Genomic DNA, 23,718 nt, shown 5'->3' with positions numbered 1-23,718 from the left:
TTTCCATTGTGCTCTCTGACAGAATCCATGAAATGAATAAAGGGAAACTGAGATAGCAGTTTTAGCATGGCATCTGACTACCCTGCTTAAATTAAAGCTATGTGTGAAATGCATCTCTTAAAGCAAAAGTGCATTTGAGCTCTGTGCTTTGGGGAAAAGCCATTAGATATCCCCCCACTAGCTTTAACTATTAAACTTTAACCACTTTTCAAACTTTGATTAGAATTGATAAGAGTAAAGAGTTTAGTGGATATGCTGGATTTGTAATTTTGGTTTTCCAAAGGAAAACACATGTGCATCAAGACAAATGTTTGCCAAATGTTTTCTTTATGTGTGTGTTTGTAATTCTGCCAAAAGAGAATAATGCACACTGCAATTTGCTTCGCTTAATGAGACTGCTATCTAAAATTCCCACTATACTTTAGAAGTTATAATATTCATGCAGACAGACATTTTGGGCTGGATGGTATTTAAGAAATGATAGAAAAATTATGATTATTAATTGTGGTATTCAGCTTCATTTGTCCTAAAAGTTGGTGTGTGTTACTAGAGTATTTGAAGTCTGTAAATAAATCAGAACGGTAAAATAATCAAGGATTTTTTCCCAGGATATGGAAGAACTATGTATCACAAATAATGTTTTTGATTTGGACTTTTGGAGCTTATAGTTTTGTTTTCCTGGAAGATAGACTTTTGAATTATACTTTGTAAAAAATAATCTATTTAAGAAAATCTGTCATTTAATAGACATTTTAAGAGATGTTTTAAATGCTAGTATTTTCTTGAAAAATCTTTTTTAAAGCTGAAACATTCAAAAAGAAAACCTGGGTTAAACAGTTCAATTTTAAAAGGAGGGGTATTTTTTGGAAATATCATCTTAAAGCTGTTTTGTATCAGTATTTTCAGCATTGTTATAATATTATTTGTAATACTAAGTGTAACTCAGGCCTGGAGAAGGTGTAAGCCCACTATGCTAATATACATCAGTAACTGTAAAACAGGGGTTCTTTGTAAGTTCCTCTTGTGTATATAGAGTACTTATGTGGGCATTCTTTCAGCAAATTGATTTCTTTGTACTAAAATCTCTAGTTTTCTAAGACAGTTCCATGTATAAAAATGATTTATACATTTCTCCAAGGCGGTACATATCCAAAGACATGACACCAGGGGGAAAAAGTGCTTGTTTTTCTGATGGAAGCAGTTGTCTTTTCTTTCCCTTCCTGTTTCTTCTGTGCATGTGTATGTGTAGCTAAGCCTAAGTAACTCTGTAAAATTTCTGCTGCAAATCTTCTTTTCTGAATTTAGAACGTGTTTTAAAGGACACCTAAGAAGAGATATTCCTTAAGGAAAAGCTGTTTCCACCTGAAATAAACTGTTCTCATTTTTGTAATTATTGGAACATGCAGCTGTATTTCTATGAAGTCATTGATTTTTTTTCCAAATAATTTTATATGCTAACGGAGTCACAGCAAAATTATTATCTCTCCAAGCTGTTTTTTTCTTCTTTGGAGCACCATAGTCTTTGTGCAAATGACACCATGAAACTGTAGCTACAATGCTAAAGGTGTGAATCTACTAATATCAATATGCTCAGGGTAAGGACCTAGGGCCACATATCATTCAAGTTGTTTTTATTATTTATTGATTGAGATATAAATAAAATAGCCAGCCACTAGTCAACAATAAACATTTGTAGACATGCCCACACTTACTTAAAATGTTTACCAAGATTTTCTTAAGCAATCTGGGTTTATGACCTGTGTTTTACACCTTCTATTTCCCAAGATTTCAACCTAGCCTATTGTCATTAATTTTCTGAGTGTTACTGAATTCAAAGTAATTAATTGAATTCAAAGAAAATTTCACATTTTGTTTTGTTTATTACCTTGTTTGTATTTAACAGAGATAACACTTCCACTAAAAAGAGTTAATATTTTCTTTTTATCATCATGTATTTAAGGATAAGGTAAATGATCAAGATAAATGATCATATTCCACTAGTCCTCCCAAGACCTTTCTTAGTAACTTAGTTGCTGATGGAATAGTAGGAGTTTATTGAATGGTGACATTCATTATCACCTTTTTCATTATTAAGAATTAGTAAGTAACCCACTATAGTGGGTAACTTGGTATACTGGCTATAGTCTTATAGTCTAAATTTTGTTCTACTTTTCCACTTTAAGAACTTTATATTACAAATACCTGTAGAAGTAGGAAGTGCTTCAAAACAGCACTGACAACTCCATTAAACCACCTGTAGATCAACGTGGAAAAAGAAAGGGGGATGCCTGTAGAGGTGCTGTCTGTGATTGCCATTCTTATCCCTGAATCACATTCCCCACAGCCTGAGGCTTTTCCCTGGTGAAAATATTTAAATATAGTACTGATTCATTTATTCTAAGGATTTTGATTGCATTGTGGAACTTGACTCTATTTAGGCTTTATTATCAAATCCTTTTATATATTTTCTTTTTTTACCCCAAGAAATAATTCAATCACCCATAATATTTCTTTGGTAATTTACTCCTCCTGGAATTTAAACACTTTTTTCTTGTTCTTTTTCCATGTGCTAATTTTGTCATGCCAACACTAGGCTATATCTATACACATGGCAGGGATGATAGAAAATATAAACTAGTTGGGTTCTTACAAAAAGTTGAATTGCACTGTAGTATAAGAGCAAACAGCCAGCTATCAACCAACTAAACAAAGAAGCCCTCTTCTCTAACAATATACATTAGCACTGCCAAATTTTTATTTTTCAAATCTCAATCTGTGCCAAGTTCTTTCACCAATAGAATCACAAACATATCCACCAACTATTTATTGACAATAAATTTGATCTTTCTCAGAACCCACTTGCTCAGTACCAAGTAGTGTGGCCCAAAAATATGTCAGAGATCTCATTTTCCAGGTGTGTTATCTATGGAAAAGAATGAAGGCAGTTCACCCTATTTCAGACCTGAAATTTTTCCCATAGAAATTAAGACAATGAAAATTCTTACTAATACAAAGTGGGTTTCATCTACCTAACTAATCTAGAAGTGGGATATCATGGTTCCTTTTAGAGAATTTTCAATCTAGCCGCATTAACTTCATCACTTTAACAAACATACTTTTCCTCTTGAACATAAAATTCAAGAAAAAGAATTTTCTACATCTTATCATCCTTTCCAAACATTACCTCATTGCTTTGGTAAGCTCAGGTTGCTGTTACAAAATACCATAGAGTGGGTGCCTTAAACAATAGACGACTATTTTCCACAGCTTTATAAGCTGGAAATCTAAGATAAAGGTGCCAGCTGATTCAGGTCCTGGTTTAGATAGCTTCGTTCTTCTGTTTTCTCACATGGCAGAGAATAAACAAGCTGTGGTTTTATAAGGTCGCTAATCCCATCATGGGGCCCCTCCCTCATCTAAATCTAATTACTTTCCAAAATCCCCACTTCCATGTTCCATCACATTGGGGTTAGGGCTTCAACATATGTTTGGGGGGAACACAAATGTCCAGTCCATAGCATTCATTTTCATCCTAGTAAGTTTGCTATTGTTTTACTCACTCCATAGATGAGATCAGAAAGGTTAGGTAATTTGCCAGGGACACATAGCATGTATGTTTAACTAAACTGGATTTCATATCCTTTGATCTTTCCATTTATACTATGCTTATCTCCAGAGTTAGGCTTCCTCCCAAGGAGGCAGAGTGATTCAAGCAAGTATATGCTGTCTTAATTTGCTATACTCCTCTTAAAATTCTATTGCTATTGCTAGGAAAGAAAATCTGAGCAATGGTCTATTTTAGCAAACCAGAAAACTACTCATTCCAAAGCTTTTCTTAGAACAATTATTGATGTTTAGATCAATAAATATAGAATCCTGAGAGGAAAGCACTTACTATATTTCAAGGTTACTTCTAGAAAATCTGACACCCTAATTTTCTTTCCTTGAAGGCAATTGGGAAAAATAGAAATAATTGCATGCTGTATTTTTAAAAGTAGAGAGCCAATAAAGTGTCTAGCATAAGGAAAACATACAATAAATAAAAAATAACCTAGTTATCAGATTATCTTACTATTTCTTTCCTTAATTTTCTGAGGATATTGATAGAAACATCATTGAATTTGATATGTTTGTGTTGCCTTATATACATTTTTTAAAATGATAATTACAAAATTAGATATTTGTATCTAGGGACAAAAATTACAACTGACCTAAAGTTCCTTAAATATTCGGAAGGAACTGAAATGGGAAATAGAAATTTATTTGCTCTAAATTTTTAAATACATTTTATTTTGTAGTTAATCATATATACCTAAATAATGTCTAAATAAGATATAATCCCACCATGAATTGTCTCTTCCAAAGTCTTGTTTTCAGGAATGCAAGAGAACTGGAATATTAACTTACCTAGATCCTATTTTTAAGGGAAAAAGGACTATTCAACATATTCTAATATATTTGGGTCTGAGATTATTAACATTTGTAATAATATTTTCTATTCTCTAAAACTAATGATTTAGTGAGACAGATAATAAACGGCAAATTACTCTAGAAATTACAATTTTTAGTAATATTGGATGTCATAGTATAATTTCTTTCAAGGCTTTTAATTTCCCAAAGAACAGTGATTTTATTTAATGGAAATTTCACCATTTGACTAGTATTCTGAGAAAAGATTGATACACTTAAGCATGACGATTAGAAAAATATGCATAATCCCTCTGCAAAATAAATTTTAAAACAAATATGTTGTGTGGTACTTGACTGCTTTTATTATGACATTAATTTGTTCTGAACCTGTCTTAGTGATAGATTGGTTTACACATGTATTCACATTGAGCATAAAGCAGTGTGATTTATTTCTAGATTCTTGAAGTCGTGCTCATTGGGAAGAGGTAAATCAGCCACTTACTTCATCAGCCAGTTGACTTCTATTTCCACATCCTTTGCCACCATACTTTTTTCTTCATTTCTGATATATGACAATAAAGTACAATATCGCAGAGACCACTGGGGGAATATGATGCTATCATTTCATTTTAATCCATGTGTGGACTCTCTTATTCTGAACTATACTCTTTATCTTCATTTTTTACAACTGGGCAGAATTCAAAATATATCTTAGATTGTTTTGACTTTACAATTCGTGAAACTGTTTATTCTATATGTTTTTTAACAATACAAAAAAATACGAAATTATTCTAAATTTTCTCTCTCTCTCTCTCTCTCTCACACACACACACACACACACACACAGTGTTTTCTAAAATGGCTGAAAGATGGATGATTCGGAATAGCTACTCAAGAATTCAAAGCAGTGCATGAATATGTATCCATTTGGCATCCATAGCAGCCAGTAGGGAAGAACATACACTTAAAATGCTGCTGCAGGGCTTCCCTGGTGGTGCAGTGGTTGGGAGTCTGCCTGCAGATGCAGGGGACACGGTTTCGAGCCCTGGTCTGGGAGGATCCCACATGCCGCGGAGCGACTAGGCCCGTGAGCCACAACTACTGAGCCTGCGCGTTTGGAGCCTGTGCTCCGCAACAAGAGAGGCCGTGATAGTGAGAGGCCCGCATACCGCAATGAAGAGTGGCCCCCGCTTGCCACAACTAGAGAAAGCTCTCACGCAGAAATGAAGACCCAACACAGCAAAAATAAATAAATTAATTAATAAACTCCTACCCCCAACATCTTCTTTAAAAAAAAAAAAATGCTGCTGCAAATGCCTTAAAAGCATACCTTTAACGTTTTATGTTTAAACTCATCAGATATTCTCTATAGCCTCACAACTTCAGAGTAAATTGTGCTCCTCTGGTGTATGCTTTATATAATGTGATTTCAAAAAGCTGAAATAAACCAGTATGATACATTTTATAATTTATTTGTAATATGACCATATGGTTTAAGATTCAATCCATTTTCCTGACCACAGGAAGAGTTTCTCTTTGATTCTGCACTCTATTTTCTATAAAGAATGTCAAGAATCACTGTAATTTTTAGTTAAATTAGTGAAGGTACTAAATTTTAGGGGTTATTTTGAAGACTTTATGAAAACGTGTAACCTCCACTTCTAAATTCTGTTGGCAATCATTTACAAACCCTTTGGTTATGATTAAAATCAATCGGCACTTTCTTGTGGATGAATTATACAGATATTTCTCTTTAACATTTCAATTGTAAAACAGTCATTTAAAAATATTTAAAATGGAATATTGATGTATATAGTGTTTATACATTTTTTCAAATAGTCTCATTTTAATCTTACTTTAAATGGCTCTTTCATATCTCATTCCATTTTACGCTTATTTCTCTAATATAAAAAAATGCTTTGACATTTGTAGAGATATTATCAATAGACCAGGCATTACAGCATTAAATGTACAGAAGTGACACAGTAAATATCATGGTTTAAGGACAATTTGAAAATCAAATCACATTTCAGAAGATGACCATGAAAGTAGAACCAACCTTTACACAGAAAGTTAATTTAATTATAATTTAGCCAAGTGAACACTTTGTTTAGCCTCATTTGTAGGTCTTCCCCATGCCCTTAATTTCACAAGAGGAGAGAGTATTGCTTCACTGAAAAGCATTACTTATAATACACTGGTAATCATACGACCAAAAAAATAGTAATGATGATGCTAGAAGATGCTTTTGCACGTTGTGATTCATTGCTAGGGTTTGGGTTAATTCTGTTTATTTTTCATTTCACAGATTCTTATACATGAAAACGAAAATATTTAAGTAAAGTTAACTTTTAGTTAGAAACTGTATTGAAGGTATTATTTCTTATGCCAGTTTGGACTCTACATTATTATTTTCTATAAAAGGAGAGCTGGACAGAAGAGGGATATACATGTAAACTCGGTCTTGAAATCTGATGAACAGTGAAATATAACCACATCCTGGAAATTCACCTATATGGCTGACATTAACGAGTCTAAACTGGATACATTAGGTCAGAGGCTGATAAGAGTTTTATCTTTACACACAGACAGATGGCTCAAAAGTATGTCCTGGGGACTTCCCTGGTGGTGCAGTGGTTAAGAATTCGCCTGCCAATACAGGGGACACGGGTTCAATCCCTGGTCTGGGAAGATCCCACATGCCATGGAGCAACTAAGCCCGTGTGCCACAACTACTGAAGCCCGCGCACCTACAGCCTGTACTCCGCAACAAGAGAAGCCACTGCAGTGAGAAGCCTGCTCACCTCAATGAAGAGTAGTCCCTGCACACAGCAACGAAGACCCAATGCAGACAAAAATAAATAAATTTATTTTTTTAAAAAAAGTGTGCCCTGATAGCTTTTAGATCCAAATATCACTTGAGTAAATTTGATAAAACTGTAGCACTATCTCACCAGCCATAATCACTGTTTTGTATTTAAATTCTAAAATAAGAATATTTATTGGTAAAGAAAACATGGCTAATATGCAGAGACTTCTATGTTGCTAAAAACTGAATTTAAAGATTTTAAACAGTGTACTGAAGGATGGTCTTGTGTGTGGAAACTAACATGAAGAGCCAGTATTTATAACTGCCTAAGAATAGACATTGGCTAATGAGATTATATTATTACATGTTGTTGAAATTAAAGTAATAGTTTAATATCTACCTGAAATATAATAGAAAGTCAGAAAGACAATAAAAAGAATTAGTAGAACACAAGAAGTTGATGCAGAATATTTGAAGATCAACTTAAACAACCCAACATCTGATTATTCAGTGAGAGTTACATCAACCTCTACTTTCAGAAATAAGGGTTGAATGTAGAGGTTTCCACAGGAATCTTTCATAGTGAAGTCCAGGAACCAATACAGTCATTCACATCAACTCATTCACATGACAGATAAGCCTACTACGTGAATCAGGATAATCATGCTATTACATTAAACATAAAATTGGAGTCACTGGAAACATGCAATTTGGTTTTGTCCCAAAGATGATTATATTCAAAGGAGAGTGTACAAATACTTCTTAGAAAGGAATTAATCACATTATTAGGAATAGGTTCAAATATTTATAGTCCTTGAACTGTTCAACTGCAGGAGGTGATAAAACACTTTCCCAATGTATCTAATGGTGATATGATGAACAGAAAACACTGCCTCTTATGAGTATTGGTTATGGAGTATTGATGCTATGCTTAGCTGACAATCAGAGATGGCAGAAAAATGTCACTGCTTAACATTTGAGAAGTATATCATATAGAGGACGGGAACAAATACAAATGGCCAAAGTCTTTGCTATTTTCTTTTTGTTATATTGTAAAGACTCAGGGTATTCCAATTATCTCTCTCTAATAATTCCTTAATGAGATAGCAGCCTTATAAATTACCTCCTTTAAGCTTTCTCTTGACATGTGCATGAAAGCCTTAAATCCTAGATTAGTAATAATAGACCCTCAATTTTCCACTGAAATTTTTAATGTTAAAAGACCTCCTCCATGCTTTGGGGCAGGTAAAATAAAAATTGAATATAAGATTTAAAATTAATCGGGTTGAAGTCACTCAGAAAAATTTATCAACACTTTAGAGAATTTTCCTTTTTTAATTTTTATTAAGGACAATTTTAGTATTCCTGAATGAAGCCATTCTGTTAATGTACTACAGTACATACATAACCAGCTACATTCATGCATATGCAACTCACCTATAAGTATGGTTCCCTACCAACTGCCAAATTGTGTGCTCTGCAGTTAGGACATAAAGACAAAATTATAATTTGCCTGTACTCAGGAGTTTAGATTATGTTTCATTTATTCACAGAGAAATAGTGGTTAGAGGCTCTGTCTAGTGACCTAAGATGGATTCTTATTGATGTTAATAATGCCTAGCAATTACTGAGTATTGTCCTATATATATAGGCAGGCACTATATTAATTTGTTAACATAAAATATAAATAAACATAAATTTAAATATTAAAAAAACAAAATAAAAATATGGATTTTCTTATTTAATCCTCACAACAAGTCTTGGTAAGTATTCATATTATTACTCCTATTTTTTACCTTTGAGAACAATAAGGATTATGGATTTGTCCCAAGTCACATAGCCAGTGAGAGGCCTAGATGGCTGCTATAGCAGACAGTGCTGTTCTATATAAACACAGAAAAGAGCAAAATTATTTCTACCAGAGTTATTAAGAAAGGTTTCAAAATAATCTGATCAGTCGCCTTATATGTTAAAAGAAGTTTGAGATAGAAAAATAGAACCATTTTAAGTTATCCTAGTGTTACCATACCTGCATAGCAAAGGGGAAAAGGCCATTAAATACAGACTTTGGAGTGAGAAAGCAGTAACTCTGAACCTTGGCTGCATAGCTTACTTGTTATACAGACTTGGCAAAATTATCTAATTCTGTAAATCTTAAATTTTCTCATTTGTGAAAATGTGGCTAATAATTCCTACCACAAAAGGTTACTTTAAAGACTAAATTAGATAATATATATGAGAAAATCTATCACAATAGCTCACATTTATCACTTAAAAACTTTCTAATTAATTTTATCTACTGTAGTTGTCCTACAGAATCTCTGAGTTCCTGGGCCATTAGAAAAGCACATGACTTTGGCAAGTCACACAAAGCAGACTTAAAAGGCACCAGTTTTCTTTATATTTGGAATATCATCACTATGAATAAGTGTGCAAGCTTTTCATAATATTCACAAACCAACTCTTAGAAATAATTCCCAAGAAAATGGTTAAGATGTGGTTCACGGGGTGCTAGGAGGAAGGGGTTAGGACTACAGTCACTGGACCAATTCACTTATAATTAAACCTCACAGCTTAGTATTGAAAAGGTACAAATTTCTACCAATATTGCAAAGAATAGTTAATTCTAGAAGTATATAATCTAGAAATTTGAAAAAAATCTAAAGCTACCAAGGACTGTTAAGATTGTTATAAATCTGCTTCCAAATTAAGGACAATATACACCCATTTTACTTATGAACAGGAAGAAAAAAGAAAATTTTAGATCCATTTTACTTATGAACATGGAAGAAAAATTCCAAATAAAATATTAGACAATTGAACCAACATTAAACAAAATATATCAACCATGAGGGTTCATATCAAGAATGCAAAGATACATATATATGTGTTAGCATACGGTATTTGTCTTTCTCTTTCTGACTTACTTCACTCTGTATGACAGACTCTAGGTCTATATATGGAATTTAAGAAAAAAAAATGTCATGAAGAACTTAGGGGTAAAACAGGAATAGAGACACAGACCTACTGGGGGTGGGCTTGGGGATATGGGGGGGGTGGGCTGTGATGGGGTGGGGGAGAGGCATGGACGTGTATACACTGCCGGGCGTGGAGTGGATGGATGGTGGGGGGCGGCCGCGTGGTGCGGGGGGATCGGCTCGGTGCTTTGTGGCCGCCTGGAGGGGTGGGATGGGGAGGGTGGGAGGGAGGGAGATGCAGGAGCGAGGGGATGTGGGAACACATGTATATGTATGACTGATTTACTTTGTTGTTAAGCAGAGACTAATAAAAAAAAAAGTTCTGCTACTAGAAAAAAATAAAAATAAAATAAAATAAAAAAGAATGCAAAGATACATTTCAACATCAGAAAAAGTCAATGTAACCCATCATAAAAAATTAGAGGGGAAAAAAATCACATAATTATGGCAACAATTAGTGTCTAAAAAAGCTCCTGATGATGATAAACCCATCTTTATGATAAAAAACATAGCTGACTAAAATTGAAGGAAACTTCCTTAAATAAAATATAATTGACAGATTATCTGTTTCAGCTCCAACTTATAAAGATCTTGGAAATTATGATTCCAATCCTTACAACAAGGAAAAGCTAAACAAACTGAAAATCAATGATATTTCTTGGACCCAGGTCAAGAGAACTAGGTTACCAGGCAAATGGCAACCCTGAAATATGAAAACGGTCAAATCCAGAAAATCACAGCCAATATCAGTTTACCTGGAGCAGACACTGCTAGAGAGATAAGCTGATACAAATACTTAAATTGTAATTTTATGAGTTGTTGGAGTTTGAGTGTGGATTAGCGTAAGTATAAGGAACTCATAGGAACACAGTCTTGGGAGGACCTCACACTTTCATGAATTTTACATCCAAGAAATCTACCAAGTTCTTATGATAAAGATCCAAGAATGATCTCCTCCTGGCTCAGGCTGGGGAGAAGAAGGATCATCATTGTAAAATATGCCCAGAGCATTCTCACTAACAAAGTCTATTCTGCAGGAAAAAATACTGGCAATTTGCACCATCTGAGGGAAGGGTATTTCTCCTACTCTAGTCCCCTCTAGTTTTTCTGTCTTACTTAAGGGGTAGGGAGAAGCTAAGAAATTCTTGTGAAGGTAACAGTCCAGGAACAAAGGATAGATTTCAGCTTTCCCTCTCCTACAACTTACCACTGCACCTACAGGGCCCCAATATAACTGTGAATTACAGCTGAAATCACTACAAGGTATAAACTCTCTGAAGAGAATTACTTACAGAAGCCTAAGTCAACAAATGAGACAAAAACAAGGACACTTGAGGAATTTGAAGCCTCTGGCACATATTGCTACAGAAAATAATAAATACAGGCCAATATTAGCCATAGTAACATAAAACCTCACACTATTTATCTCAATTCTTATTACTCAATACACCGTATTTGGTGGCTTAGTCAGTTTGGGCTGCTATAACAAAACTCCATAATCTAGGTCGTTTATTGACAACAAAAATTTATTTCTTACAGTTCTGGAGGCTGGATGTCTGAGATCATGATGCCAGCATAGTCAGGTTCTGGTGAGAATCCTCTTTCTGTTTGCATATGGCTGACTTCTCATTGTATCCTCACATGGTCAAAAGAGCAAGAAAGCTTTCCAGGGGTCTCTTTTATAATGGTGCTAATCCCATTCATGAGGGCTTCTTCACCCTCATAACTTAATTATCTCCCAAAGAACCCTCTCCTTTCCTAACACCATCACATTTGGGATTAAAAATTCAATAAATGAATTGGGGGAGGGGCACAAACATTCAGTCCACAGTATCTGGCTTTCAACAAAAAATCAAAGCCATGCTAAAGGGAAGGAAAAAGAAAACAGTCTTTTTTTGGAGACAAATCAGCACCAGAAAGAGACTCAGATATAAAATAGGCTTCAAAATTATCAGAAACGCAATTTAAAGTAACTACAATTAATATCTTAAGGGCACTAATGTGATAAGAAGACAACCTTCAAAAACAGATGGATAATGTAAACAGAGATATGGAAACTCCAATAAAAGATTCAAAGGGAAATGTTAAAGTATCAAAAACATTGGAATGACATCATCAAGATGGTGACAAAAGTTGTTACTGACTTTGCTCCCTCTCACCAGAACAACAACTAACAACTATTCATGGACAGGACAACACTGAGAGAATCCTAGAGCTTAGTAGTGAGGCTGAGGCACCCCCTGCACCACAGAGACCAAGATGGACTACATTAAAGGGTAAGAGAAGAGCTACATGCCAACCACAATGCCCCTCCCCCAGGCTGGCACAGCACCATGATGAGAGGCCTTGCCTGAGCCTGTGTTTCCTCCAATATTTACCAAGTGAGAAGAGAGCGCCCAGGGATGACATCCAGCCCCCCAGCCTTCTGGGTCACTTTGTGGGAGCCCCTATTATGGCTTCACCCCATGTGTATTGCAAAGGAATCTGCAGGGATCAATCACTGGGAGTCTGATTGAAATGGAGAAGGAAGGAAGGGCTTCTAATAACCAGCACTTGGATCTTGGTGGACTAAATTCCCACCCGTGGAGCCTAAGTAGTAGTCCCAACCAATGGCTTTGCTTATCTGCAAACGAGGTCAATGGCACAGTCTGACCCAGGAATTTGGCAGGGTGAAGGTCTTTCTAAATTGGATCCCCAAGTGAGAAGCTGTGCCAGATCTGGAGCCTCTTCTGCTCACACTAAGGCAGAAGAGCTGAACCATAGCTCCACCTGCTGTGGATCATGGCTCCCTACTCCTCCCAATCAGAAAACTTATTTGGGAAAATTTAGCAGTTGCCTGAAGTGGACCCTCTCAGTTCTGCCTAGGCAGGAGCCAGAAACATAGACCTACACATTGAGAAGTGTGGCCCTCAGCCCCGTCTGACAGGAAGGGGTGGTGAGAACACCTGGAAACTGCATATCCCAGCAACTCTGGAGCTGAGATGTGGGCAGGCAGAGCTGATCACCCCCAGAGCAAAGCCAGTGGCCCTGTTTGGTCGGGGAACTTGGGGCATGGGTTGTCTTGAGTCAAAACCACAAACAAGGAGCATTAGTGGCCCTGGAGATGCCTTTCCTATCTGCATCGGCAAGGAAACTAATTCATAGCACCAATTATTGCTGAATACAGTCTTCAGCATTCCTGACCAGGGAACCTTATCAGAGCACATGGAAAGCTGTGTAGCCCATGCAACAGCTCTGTTAACAGTGGCACTTGAACAGAAAGCACAGCTTATGGTCTCCCCATCTGCAGAGCAAGAACAGTGGCCTCACCTTACCAGGAAATTCAATTCAGTCTTTACTGATTAGGGTTCCCAAACAATGAGCCATGCAGACCCTGGGTTCCATCCCACTGCCCCTGGAGAGCAGAGAAGCTAATTCATAGGCCCACCTACTGCAGAGTACAGTAAAGAAATAGAGATCCATGACGTGTCAGACAAAGAATTCAGAATACATAGACATCAGCGTCATGGCAGCATGAGTTGCTTCTCTTTTCTCTCCCCTTCAATTTACAACTAACCAAATATCCATAACCCAAAAAAGTGCCTCTGTGCAGCACATCAGGACTCCAGAGAGATCCATCCGTCTATGCAACCAAAAGTGGGTGGACTGGACTTTGGAGGAGGCTGCAGAGCCAGAGGAGTGGTGGTGAAGGCAGTGGGAATAGCAAAGGTTGTGGTAGCAGAGGAGGCAGGGGGCCAGCGTGACCTTTCTGGCAGAGGAAGTGGAGGATGAGGATGGCGAATAGGAGTCTATCCAGCTACATGTGCTGCAGCTGAAGGGACCCATTGCTCTCTCTGAGGAGAGATCACAGTGACTTGGGGAAAGGAATGGAAAGGAGAAAAGGCTGACAAAGAAAACTGAAGAAACACACTACCTGCTATCTGCCCTGGGATTCTGGCAAGGAGACAGCCCACAGACATCTGAGATTCCCACTTAAGGATCCCTCTACCAAGCTGTCAGCACACCCAAATTCTGAAGTCTGAAGTGCTAAATACACAACTCCCCACAGTCTGCCACCAACCTCTTTTTCTTTTTCCTCTCCCCAACTTATTTTATGTGCACTCCCAACTTTAGCAGTGAGTCACCTTTGGTAAGAAAAACCAAAAACTTGTGCCATAGCACAACATTCTAGAAAACAAAAGGAGGACTCCTAATTACCAACTTGTTGAATTCTTAGAATCAAAGTAAACAAAGCCTTACCTAAATAGGAAAGGTACTCATTACTTCAAATGTGCTGGCAGAGTCACTTTTAATCAAACGCTATGAAAAAAGCACAGTAATGGGTATCACAAAAAGAAATGATAATTCTCTAGTAACCAAACCCAAAGACACGGAATATTGCAATCTAACTGATAAATAATTCAAAAAAGCTGTGTGTATATACAATGGAATATTACTCAGCCATAAAAAAGAATGAAATAATGTCATTTGCAGCAACATGGATGGACCCAGGGATTGTCATACTGAGTGAAGTAAGTCAGACTGAGAATGACAAATATCATATGATATCGCTTATATGTGGAATCTAAAAAACTGGTACAAACGAACCTTTACAAAACAGAAATAGAGTCACAGGTGTAGAAAACAAACTTATAGTTACCAGGGGGGAAGGGGGGAGGAGGGATAAATTGGGAGGTTAGGATTGACATATACACATTGTTATATATAAAATAGATAACTAATAAGGACCTACTGTATAACACAGGGAACTCTTCTCAATACTCTTTAATGACCTATAATGGGAAAATAATCTAAAAAAGAGTGGATATATGTATATGTATAACTGATTCACTTTGCTGTACAGCAGAAACTAACACAAAATTTTAAATCAACTATACTCCAATAATTTTTTTAAAGCTACTAAAAAATTAGTTGTTGTAAAGAAATTCAATGAACTACAAGAAAACTCAGAAAGGCAATACAATGATCTCAGGAAAAAAATTAATGAACAGAAGTACTTTATCAAAGGGATTGAAATTCTAAAAAAGAACCAAACAAATTCTGGAGCTGAAGAACTCAATAAACGAGATGAAGAATGCATTAGAAAACATTGGAAATAGAGCAGGTCAGATGGAAGAGAGAATAAGCAAGCTCAAGGATAGGAATCAGGTGAAGAGGAGTGAAAAGTAAGATTTTTTTAAAAAATAAAGAAACTCTATGAGAACCATGACTCATTAGAAGAGTCACATAAAATTAATGGGTATCCCAGAAAAAGAAGGGAGGAAGAAGGAAGCAGAGAGCATATTTAAAGAAATAATAGCTGAGAACATTCCAAACCTGGGAAAGTAACTGGATATACAAGTCCACAAAGCTAATAAAACACCTTATTATTGCAGTGCAAAGAGCCCTTCTCCAGGAAATATTATATTAAAACTATCAAAAGTCAACAATAAATTTAAAGGCAGCTGGGGGTAAAAAAACAGTAACCTACACAGAACACCCATTCGGATGTCAGCAGATTTCTCAGCTGAAACTCTACATATCAGGAGAGAGGGGAACAACATATTCAAAGTATTGAAAGATAAAAAATGCCAGCCAAGGATACTCTATCTGGCAGAGTTATCCTTCAGATATGAAGGAAAAATAAAGGCTTTCCCAGAAACAAAACGCTGAGGGAGTTCACCACCAGTAGACCTGCCTTACAAGATATTTTGAAAGGAGCTCTCTAAGATGAAAGAAAATATGAAAGTACACAAAACTCTGACTAATATGAGGAATAATAAACAGTCAGAATTAGAAAACTGTAACTTTTTAAAAAACAGTATATAAAACACTCAACTATAATCTAAAGGATAAAGAAAAGATCATTAAAATAACTATAGCTACCAAAAAAACAATAAAATCAGAGCATAAAAAGAGATAATTGGTGACATCAAAAATATAAAAGAAGAACAGTAAAAAGATGGCACCTTTACAGGTGAATGAAGATAAATTGCTATCAGGAGAAAAGGCAATATTGTATCTATGAGATGTTCTATGTAAACCTCATGGTAACCACACAGCAAATATCTAGGGCAGAGACACAAAACACAAAGGGGAAATTGAACAAACTGCCATGGAAAAACACCAAGTTATAAAGGTAGACATAAAGCGAAGGAAAACAAAACAGTAGAGAGACAAAATAACCAGAAGGTAAAAGATAAAATGGCAGTAGAAAATACTTACATATTAATCTCCCTAAATGTAAATGGATTGAACTCACCAAGGCACAGAGTGGCTGCATGGATTTCAAAAAACAAAAACAAACAAAACAAAACAAAACAAAACAAGAAAACAAGACCCAACTATATGCTGCCTATGGGAGACTCATTTCAGCTCTAAAAACATACATAGGCTCAAAGGGAAAGGACGGAACACAATATTTCCAGCAAATGGAATAGCCATACTTTTATCAGACAAAATAGACTTCAAGCCAAAAAGGGTAACAAGATACAAAGAAAGTCATTATATAATTATAATTATAAAGCCAATACATCAAGAAGATATAATAATCCATAAATAAATATATTTCCAACTCCTAAGCACTGAAATATAAAGCAAATACTAACAAACCTTAAGGGAGAAATAGACAACAATATAATAATAGTAGGGGACTTCAATGTGCCACTATCAGTAATGGATAGATCATCCAGACAGAAAATAAACAAAGAAATGTTGGAATTGAACCACATGTCAGAACAAGTGCACTTAATGAACATATACAGAACATTCCATCCAAGAGCAGCAGAATACACATTCTTCTCAAGTGCATATAGAACACTCTCCAGGATAGATCATATAATAGGACACAAAACAAATCTTAGCAAATTTAAGAATGTTGAAATTATACCAGCTCTCTTCTCTGATGACAGTGGTATGAAACTAGAAATCAACAAGAGGAACTTGAGAAGATCTACAAATATATGGAAACTAAACACACTTCTGAACAACCAAAGGGTCAAAGAAGATATCAAAAGGAAATAAAAACCTATCTTGGAACAAATGAATAAAAATACAACCTATCAAATATTGTGGGATGTAGCAAAAGCACTTTTGAGGAAACAGTTTATAGCAATAAACACATATATTGAGAAATTAGAAAGATCTCACATTAACAAGCTAACTTTATATCTCAAGGAACTAGAAAAAGAATAACAAATTAAGCCTAAGTTAGCCCAAGGAAAGAAGTAATAAAGATCAGAGCAGAAATAAATGAAATAGAGACCAGAAAAACAATAGAACAGATCAATGAAACTAAGAGCTGGTTCTTTGAAAAGATACACAAAACTGTTGAACCTTTTACTAGACTAAGAAAAAAAATATAAAACTCAAATAAAATTAGAAATAAAAACGGAAACATTACAAGTGATACTGCAGAAATACATAGATTCATAAGAGATTACAATGAACAATTATACACCAAAAATTGAATAACCTAGAAGAAATGGATAAATTTCTAGAAATGCACAATCAACCAAAACTGGATCAAGAAGAAATAGAAAATTTGAACAGACCAATAATGAGTAAACAGATGAAATCAGCAATCAAAAAATTCCCAACACAGAAAACTCCAGGACGAGACAGCTTCATTACAGAATTCTACCAAACATTTAATGAATTAACACCAATACTTCTCAATCTCTTCCGAAATATCAAGGAGGAAGGAATAATTCAAAGCTCATTCTATGATGCCAGCATTGCCTTGACACCAAATCCAGATAAGGATACCACAAAAAAGAAAACTATAGACCAATATTCCTGAGGAATATAGATGCAACAATTCTCAAAAAAATGTTAACAAACTGGATTCAAGAACATATCAAAAGAAGTATACACCCTGACCAAGTGGGATTTATCCATACAATGCAAAAGTGGTTCAACACATGCAAATCAATAAATGTTATACATCACACCAGTAAATGAAAGATAAAAATCACATGATGATCTCAATAGACACAGAAAAACATTTGACAAAATACAATATCCTTTTATGATAAAACACCCTTAACAGATTGGGTATAAAAGAAACATATCTCAACATAATAAAGGCCACAGTAAACACATAGCTAACAGTACATTCAATGTAGGAAAATTGAAAGTGCTTTTTGAAAGGTCAGGAACAAGGCCAGGATGCCCACTATCACCACACCTAATCAAGATATTACTGGAAGTCTTAGGTACAGCAATTAAGCAAGACAAAGCACAATTGTTGTTATTTGCTGATGATATGATATTATACGTCGAAAATATCAAAGAGTCAGACAAAAAACTGTTGGAATTAATCAACAATTTCAGTAAAGTACAAGACATAAAATCAACATACAAAAATCAGATGTATTTCCTTATGTTAATGATGAAGCATCTGAAAAAGAAATAAAGAACACTATACTGTTCACAATAGCATGAAAACAGTCAACTACTTAGGAATAGATTTAACCAAAGAAGTTTTAAGATCTGTACAGTGAAAACTGTAAGACACTCCTGAAAGAAACCAAAGGAGATACAAACTATGGACAGACATCCCAGTCCCCTTAGCTGGTTTGAAAACTGGTGGGACTGACAGCAGGGCTGCAAGAAACCTAAATTCTGACCATGAAGAGCATACTCACACTTGCTTACTCGAAACAAGGCAAAGGAAGCCGATTGAAACTGCAGGGGATTCTTGCCAGTTTCCCAGAATGCCCTAGCATACTCCCCAAACTGAACTGAGTGCCTGATCCAGCCTATCTGGCTCCATGGCTCAGCCCTACATTATGGTGAGGGGTACCATTGCTGAGGAGAGTGTACAGCTGTAGGGGACAGAGTCAGCTTAGACACAGCACAGCATCCAAATGGGGTGAGGACTTCCATTACTGGCACTCATGGAGATGGCAGATTGGGTGTGGAATGGGGCTCTGATTGTGCCAGGACTCCCCAAGTGTGTACCATGGCCCAAATCGAGGGCCTGCTCCAGCCCCTCTTGTTCAAGCACAGCTCCCTGCTAGGGTAAGATGCTAATGATGGGAGGGGAAGAGTGCACACTTAGAGGGAATGGAACCAGCTTGAATCTGACCCTCAGGGCTTCTTTTTCCATCACCTTCAGACCTGCCCCTACCCGTGATAGGATGGTATCAGCCACTGAGCATAAGAAAAGCCCAGGTTCACTTCTGGGCTCTGACTTTAGACCCTCATCTCCATCCACACCTCCCACTAAGGTGATAGTTGCCTGCACATCCAGGGAGAAGATGTGACCCATGCTCACTTCAGATCCAATTCTCCAATCAAAGCCACTGGACAAAGGTATACTGCATAGGAAAGAACCCATACAGAGATACACCTTCATGACAGGGGACCAGGTTACTGTTTCACCTAAATTTATAGAGACAGAGAAGTTAAACAAAATAAGAAGATAAAGGGATTTGTTTCAAATGAAAGAACAAGAAAAAATCCTGAAAAAAACTAATCAGAGATGAATACTTTACCAGATAAAGAGTTCAAAGCATTAGTAATAAGAATGATAAATGAACTAGGAAAAAGAAAAGATTAACACAGACAGTATTTTAACAAGAAACTAGAAGATATAAAAAAGAACCAGTCAGACCTAAGGAATACAATAACTAAAATGAAAAATACACTAGAAGGAATTAACAGTAGACTAGGTGATACCGAAGACAGTGTAAGTGATCTGGAAGATAGAATAATGGAAATCACCCAATTAGAACAGCAACAATTAAAACAAATTAACACACTTTAAGGGATCTTTAAGACAACATGAAGCATATGAACATTCACATTATAGGGGTCTCAGAAGGAGAAGAGAGGGAGAAAGGGGTAGAAAATGTATTTGATGAAATTACAGGTGAAAACTTCCTGAGTCTGAAGAAGGAAACAGATATCCAGGTACAGGAAGCACAGAGAGCCCCAAATGAGATGAACTGAAGAGACCCACATCAAGACATAATTAAAATGGCAAAAATTAAAGATAAAGACAGAATTATAAAAGCAGCAATACAAAAACAAAGGGTCACATACAAGGGAACCCCCATAAAGTGATCAGCTTATTTTTCTGAAGAAGCTTTGCAGGCCAGAAGGGAGAGGCATGATATATTTAAAGTGATGAAAAGGAAAAACCTACAGCCTAGGATATTCTACACAGCAAGATTATCATTCAGACTTGAAGGAGAGATAATGAACTTAGACAAACAAAAACTAGAAGAGTTCAACCATACTAAGTGACACTATAAGGAGTGTTAAAGTTTGTTCTCTAAGTGGAAAAGAAAAGGTTACAACAAGAATTTATAGGAAAGGAAAAAATCCAATTAGTGAAGGTAAATATATAGTAAAGGCTATATATATAGTAAAGGCTATTATTTAGTGGTTGAATAACCTAGTACAACCACTAAATAACCTAGTACAAATATTAAGAGAAAAATATATTGCAAAATGGATAAACAGTTGAGGGATAAAATGAAGATGTAAAACGTGTATTTGTCAAATATACAAAATGTGGGGGAAGGGAGATCTACATAAAAAATGTAGATCTTTTGGAATGTGTTTGAACTTAAATGACCATCAATTTAAAACAAGTGTATATATAGTTATAAGTCAACATATATGCTCTGGATGGCTACATGTAAAAGAATGAGATTAGAACATTACCTCACACCGCATATGAAAATAAACTCAAGATGGATTAAAGACATAAATGTTAAGATCTGAAACCATAAAACTCCTAGAAGATAATTTAAGGGAAATACTCCTTGACACAAATTATAGCAATATTTTTTTGGTTCTATCTCCTAAGACAAAAGAAATAAAAGTAAAAATAAACAAATAGGGCCTAAATGAACTAAAAGCTTTTGCACAGCAAAGGAAACATTTGACAAAACAAAAAAAACAACCTACAGAATTGGAGAAAGGATTTGCAAATAATACGACCAATATAAAGAGCTGATACAACTTAATATCAAAAAACAAACAACCTAATCAAAAAATGGACAGAAGACCCGAGCAGAAATTATTCCAAAGAAAACATACAGATGGCCAACAAACATAGGAGAAGATGCTCAATACTGCTAATTATTAGAGAAATGAAAATCAAAACCACGGGAGGTATCACCGCACACCTGTTAGATGGCTACATTCAAAAAGTCTACAAATAACAAATATGGGCGAGGATGAGGAGAAAAGGGAAATCTAGTACACTGTTGGTGGGAATGTAAGTTGGTGCAGTCACTATCAAAAACAGTACGAAATTTCCTCAAGAACTAAAAATAAAACTACCATACAGTTCAGCAATTCAACTCCTGGGTATATATCTGGAAAAATTAAAAACACTACTTTGAAAAGATACATGCACTCCAATGTCCATAGCAGCATTATTTACAACAGCCAGGATATGGAACAACATAAGTGTCCATCAACAGATGAAAGAATAAAGAAATTATGATGTATATATAAAATGGAATATTACTTAGCCAAAGAAAGAATGAAATCTTGCCATTTACAGCTACATGGATGGAAATTGGGAGTATTATGCTTAGTAAAAATGTCAGACAAAGACAAATACTGTATTTTATAATTTATATGTGGAATCTAAAAAATAAAACAAATAAGTATCACAAAACTGAAGCAGACTGACAGATACAGAAAACAAACTAGTAGCCTGTGCGCCTAGAGCCTGTGCTCCACAACAAGAGAAACCACCGCAATGAGAAGCCCACACACCACAAAGAAGAGTAGCCCCCACTCACTGGAACTAGAGAAAGCCCACTCACAGCAATGAAGACTGAATGCAGCCAAAATTTGAAAAAGGTAAAAAAACAAGATACATGCATCCCTATGTTCATAGCAGCACTATTCACAATAGCCAAGACATGGAAGCATCTTAAATGTCCATCAACAGGTGGATGGACACACATATATATATATATATATATATATACAATGGAATATTACTCAGCCATTAAAAAGAGTGAAATCATGCCATTTGCAGCAACATGGATGAACCTAGAGATCATCATACTAAGTGAAGTAAGTCAGAGAGAGACACATGCCATATGATATCACAAATATGGAATCTAAAATATCACACAAATGAACTTATCTACAAAACAGAAACAGACTCACAGACATAGAGAACAGACTTGTGTTGCCAAGGGGGAAGGGGGTGGGAGATGGATGAATTGGGAGTCTGTGATTAGCAGGTGCAAATTATGAAACACAGAATGGATAAACAACAAGGTCCTACTGTATAGCACAGGGAACTATATTCAATATCCTGTAACAAACCATAATGGAAAGAATGGAAAAAGGATATATATATATGTATGACTGAGTCACTTTGCTGTACAGCAAAAATTAACACAACATTGTATACCAACTATACTTCAATAAAATAATACTTTTAAAGAAAAAAAAAAAGAAAACAAACTAGTGATTACCAGTGGGGAGAGGGAAATGGGAGGGGCAAGACAGGGGTAGGAGTGTAAGTGGTACAAACTATTATGTATAAAATAAATAAGCTGCAAGAATATATTATACAGTACAGGATATATAGCCAATATTTTATAATAACTTTAAATGGAGTATAATCTATAAAAAAATATTGAATCCTTATAACACAAATGCCCACCAATAAATGAATGGAATAAAAAGATGTAGTATTTACACATAATAAATTAGTCAACCTAGAGAAAGGAGGATATTCTTCCATTTGCAATAACATGAATGGAACTTAAGTACATTATGCTAAGCAAGATAAGCCAGAAAGAGAAAGACAAGTACTATATGATATCACTTACATGTGGAATCTAAAAAAACCTAACCTGTAAAAAACTGAGTAAAATGGTGGTTAGCGGGGATGGGGAAGGTGGTAAGATTAATTTGTGGTTAAGGGTACAGGCTTGTAATTAGTAGTTTTTAAGCCTTAGAGCTCTATTGCACAGAATAATAAATATAGAAAATAATATTGTACTATTATTATATAATATGATAAATATTACTACAAGGGCAATCATATCAAAATATATATCAAGGAAACATGCTGTATACTTTAAACTTACACAATGTTACCTGTCAAATTTATTCAATACAAAGAATTTTTTTAAAAGAATTCATAATCTTCTTAAAGTAATTTAGTGAACTACAAGAACAGACAGACAGCAATGTAGGAAAATAATACATAAACAAAATGAGAAGCTCAGAAAAGAAACAGAAACCTTGAAAAAATACAAACAGAAATTCTATAGCTGGAAAATACAATGACTTAACTGACAAGCTCAACAGAGAGCTCCAAAGGCAGACTCGACCATGCAGAAAAAAGAATCAGCAAACTGGACAATATGACAATTGAAATTTTATATAGTCTGAGGAGCAAAAGAGAAGAGTAAAAAAAAAAAAGAAGAAGAAAACTTACAGGAAATATGGGGCATAATTAAAAGGAATAATATTTGCATTATGGGAATTTCAGAAGAAGAGAAAGAGAAAAGGACAGGAAGATTATTACTGCAATAATTGTTGAAA

This window comes from Mesoplodon mirus, assembly GCF_964341445.2.
Source record: "Mesoplodon mirus genome assembly, chromosome: 2".
In the NCBI taxonomy this organism is placed as follows: domain Eukaryota; kingdom Metazoa; phylum Chordata; class Mammalia; order Artiodactyla; family Ziphiidae; genus Mesoplodon; species Mesoplodon mirus.
The sequence above is the reverse complement of the archived record's forward strand: the minus strand, read 5'-3'. Positions refer to the sequence as shown.